The sequence below is a fragment of the Dreissena polymorpha genome, chromosome 4, assembly GCF_020536995.1.
Source record: "Dreissena polymorpha isolate Duluth1 chromosome 4, UMN_Dpol_1.0, whole genome shotgun sequence".
NCBI lineage: Eukaryota > Metazoa > Mollusca > Bivalvia > Myida > Dreissenidae > Dreissena > Dreissena polymorpha.
The window spans coordinates 144,174,756-144,179,618 of record NC_068358.1 but is presented as its reverse complement, the minus strand read 5'-3'; the positions used below and the strand labels follow the sequence as shown (position 1 = coordinate 144,179,618).

The following is a 4,863-nucleotide window of genomic DNA, read 5'->3' as shown; positions in this document are numbered from 1 at the left end:
TTTTGATACATATGGAAATAAAGGGGACGTTCCCTTTTAAGAAATTGTACTGTGAAAACATACTATATGCATTTGAACTTTAAACCTTAGCACCAAACAGAGCTACGTTTTACACATGCTGTAGCTGGGAAAACAAACTTATAAAGGTACTTAAAATTGTTGAATGCGTTCATATGTTAAAGAAGACTTTAAGCCTGTATAGCAGTCTTTTATATACTGCGGCCACGCAAAGCAGTATTGATGATTTATGATATTGATATAGTTAGTACATTGTGGCTATGAAAGGCGTATTTATGTACCTTGTACTTGTACTTTTACATCGTAGATATTGTCTTCTCCCACGTGTACATTGTTTGTTAGTAAAACTAAAGATAATTAAAAACATTCATTAATGTTTTGTCAACTGTATTAAAATCAAGCGATTACATTATGAGTTCTTAAAAATCATTGAAATTACCGTATGTTTTACAATAATCATTAAAATTAAACATTACATGTTAGAAATGAAAACAAGTTTGAAAACGTAAATCGTTTTATATATGTATATTAAAAAAATTAGAATGTGCATTTACAAATAAATAATTGTATACACGATTATACTATTGTATACGTATCTGTTTGTGAGGATGCATGGGACATAAGTAAACAATAATCCCTTTTCATAACTTTTGGGAGGAATATATTAATCGAACTAAGATGACATAGTTTTCTGTAATATAACAAGTATTAAGTGGAAACTTAAAAGCTCAAAGTTGCCCCTCGTAGATGAATGCATACCATATAACAAAACTCAAAAACGTTTTCATAAGAGTACAAGATTGAAATATATTCATGGAACACGAAAGATGCACTATGTATCACAAAGTGTCTCAAAACTCTGGTAACACTTTGTATTCAAAGTACTTTTTTTATGTATTTCACTTGCTGAATCATCCACGGCCCGTATTTTTCCACTTTATGTTCCGGCCCTTGTCCAGTAGCAAGCGACATGAAATTCACCCCAATGTCGCCGTCATAAGACGGTTCAAAAAAGAAAGGCACGGAGTACCGGTCGACTCCAATATCAAGTACACGGTGGCGAGTGGCCTTGAACCTCCCGCCCATCATGCGGGAGAATACGTCCCCAATGTTCATGACGAAACTGCCGGGTCGCGGTTCCGGGGCACTCCACTTCCCATCCGCCGTTAACACCTCCAGTCCCGTGTAGTGGAAAGTGTACAACATTGTGAGGAAGTTGGAGTCCGAGTGTTCCGGCGTGGTGATGATCTTACCGTCTTCAATCTTTGCATTTGCCGGTGGAGCGTCGTTCCAGGGAGGGTAATGCATTAAACGGAAAGTTGTGACTGGTCGGTCAGCGAATATGGGATCGAATGAGTGTTCGTCTATTCCCAGGCCGACTGCTGCTAGTCGCAAAACATCAAGACTGGCGTTGTGTAAGATCTCGTAATAGTTCTGCAACAACTCCTTGAATGGAAATGACCCATTCTCTTTTGGCCAAACAGACGGCTCATAAAACCAGTTTCCGGTCTGGACAGTAGGGTCATTAGGGTCATTAGGGTCAATGTCCCGCCCAAACTCGAAGCCCTCCTTGCGACTGGGATCGCCTTCCACAACCGGGAAATAGCCGCGGTATACGTTCTGGTTTTCCGGTTTCCAATGTTTTCTCATCAGCGACTCTTTTACCTCCTTTGGCTGACCGAAGAACCACTTGCAGCACTCCATCAATTTGTCGAAATCGATGCCATGGATGTTGTCAACGTAGAGAAAGCCGATGTTTTCCAGTGCGTCGACCACCTGAGCTGCCACCGCCTGCTGGTCAACCTTGGCCTTGTCTAGGTCAATGATCGGCAGACGGAACTCCGCAGTCTCTTCACTAATCTCTGAAACTAAACCATTGTTAGCATAAAATTTATAAATGTGCGTATTTCTTAGTGCACAAATGCCTTAATCTTGATTTAAATTGTTCTTTTTTTGCTATTTTTTGCAGCTCTTTTGATCGGTTAAATTCCTTTCATCGATTCGTCCTAGTCGGTTTTAATTAACGCTGGTTTTAATAATATTTTATCTTTTTTCAGTATTAAGTGCCCTGCTCATGTATTGTCATAACAATCGCTCACGTGCCTTACATAAAGACAAACATGCGGTTACAATGATTTCTTTCCTGGTCATTGTTCTTTAGTTTAATTGTCCGTTCATTTAAAATGCAATAATGCAGTATGTTTCTAATGCGCAATAGCCTTAGAATGAAGGCTCTTTATGTAAGGACGGCTTGACGGACTACCTGGTCAAGTGTTCTTCCCCCCTTCTTTGTACTTTGGGTTTTATAGAGAAATTATTGTATTCAGTGTTAAAATATTGAACTTACTCATAAAATGTTTCAAGTTATCATTCGTGAGAATCACAGCAGTAGTTGCAACCAGCAACGCCAACACAACAAACAGGAATGTCTTGTGAACGGAACTGTTTGACGAGTCTGGGTTTGTCACTGGCGACTTGTCTATTTTGGTATAATTGTCCTGTCGTTGCTTCTTCATTTGCTGTGATTTTAACGTTTTACTAGAATCAGCATTTTCTATGTTCTTGACTCCTTTGTTGGAATAATTCCGTACTTTTTTGGATCCCATTTGACTGCCTTATCTACAATTAAATTGTCTATGTTATGCCATATTAATCTAGTATTAATTTAAAATGTATCTAGGTAATCCGGATGCAAAGCTACCCAAAATGACACTTATATGCGTTCAATTCAACATGACGTAAATATAGTAATACCTGTTTAAATATAAAGCTTTGCTTAACTTTATTTAGGACAAAACGATTCCAGTGAAATAAGTGATATACATGTGTAAAATGTTTCCATTGACAAGATCACGTGACCGAGATGCGACCAGGCCATCGTTTTAGTTTTATAGAGAAGAAATACCTCGTTTACTATTGATACCGTAATTACTCTTAGTTTTCGGACACTTATTTTTTTCTGAAAATATAGATACGAAAAATAAATATATATAAAACATACAGGTGTCCGAAAATTTAGACACAAAATAAAGGTGTCCGAAAAATATAAGTATATTGCAATAAAAGCAATAAATAAATGTACAATGATTTTATTGTGATTTACTCTTCTTTTTTTTGCTTAACGAAAATAAATACAACTTCACAGCTTTTCTAACTCTTGCCTGAAATGATATAGAACAAAAAGGTAAACACATATAGTAGTCTGCTTCCTTAATAAGACGAAACTGTTTCAAATGCTGTTGGTTCAATCCATTGTTTTCTACCGATATCCAATGTTATTTACGCGAATGTAATGGTCCATTGCACTCAGGCATGCATCTTCCAGGTTTTATGACCTTAATCCGGTTGTAAAAATCCATGATCGAAGTGTCACAATATGAGTGGAAACAGGGCTGAAGTATGTAAAATAGCGCTGTAACTGTCCGAAAATTAAGAGAAATGAATGTTGGACGAACACCCGTATGTCCGAAAATTAAAAGTCACAAAAAATAATTATATTTGCCAAAAAAGACGGTGTCCGAAAACTTACGGTAATTACGGTACTCATTATTCCTTGTACATCATCCACTTTGATCGTGTTTACATCGATATAACTTTCGAATTGTATATTATAGATCAGGCGCCCTGCATTTACATTTCGATAGACCGAATAAAACAACGTAAATATTATATTTGTGAGTTATTAGGCATTAAGTTTAGAATAATTACTGCTAAACGTACGTCCTTCCAAAGGGTACGAACTTTCCCTCCGAATTTCACAATTTAGTTGCCGTGTGCTTTAATCTCCCATCATTATATGCTCTTACATTTGAATGAATGTAGTGTAACCGTCTCGCTACAGATTGCTTCCTTTTCATATCTGGCCGCAATGTAAGGCTCTTGTGTATTGGTCAATATAATCAGCTCTTAAATTTGATATAGCGTTAACCTTACACCATTTATTATATATTCGTCGGATAAAAAGTAATTGTGTTTATAACAAATATCAGCTTTACACTTACTACGACTATAAACACTGCCAGTGGAAATTTTTTCAGTAGAATGTTAGTCTTTTTGAGGGAAAATTTTCTGAGAGTGGAATTCTACGTAAAGGGAAACCTTTGCCAGTGGAATCCTTTGTTAGTTTAGCCCTTTGTGACGGTATCTTTTAATAAAAGGAATCCTATGTTTAGGGAATCTATTGGCATGGGAATCATTTGTTAGAGGAATCCTTCTAAAGTGAATCCTTTGTGAGGGGAAACGTATGTGAGGGAATCCTCAATTCGAGGTATTGGTTATCAGGGTAATCAATTGCCAGAAGAATCCTTATTCATGAAAATATTTGTCAAGTGAATTCCTTATAAGGAGCATCAGTTTTCCGAGGAATCCTTTTTGTTTTTGTCAAGGAGAATATTGTATTAGGGGATGAATCATTTTTGAAGTGAATCAATTGATAGCGGCTTTTGTCATGGGGATCGTTTGTCAGGGGAATCCTTTGTTACGGAAATATTTTATCAGGAAAATCCGTGGTCAGTATTTTCAGGGCAATCATTTGTCAGGGAAATGTTTTTTCATTGGGAATATTTTGTCAAGAGAAAAATAATTTATTTGATGAAACCATTTGAAGCGGAATCGTTTGTCAGAGGTATTTTTGTCAAACATGCGTTTTCCAAAAAAATGCTTTTGATGGGAACTCCTTTAGAGGAGAATCTTTTGTCTGAGGAGACTAGTGTAAGTGACATCCTTTGTCAGAAGAATCCATTTTCAGATCATTCCTTTTACAGAAAAAAATATTTGTTTGTGAAATCCTCGTGTAGGGCATTTTTTTTTGTCAATGAAAACAGCTGTAAAAGAAATCTTCTATCA

The 4,863-nt window shown here is 36.6% G+C and overlaps 1 pseudogene; it reads right to left on the bottom strand.

The window, feature by feature from the left end:
• Nucleotides 1-388: 388 nt before the first annotated feature.
• On the bottom strand, nt 389-3,704 carry LOC127877251 (uncharacterized; annotated as a pseudogene).
• Nucleotides 3,705-4,863: the final 1,159 nt, after the last annotated feature.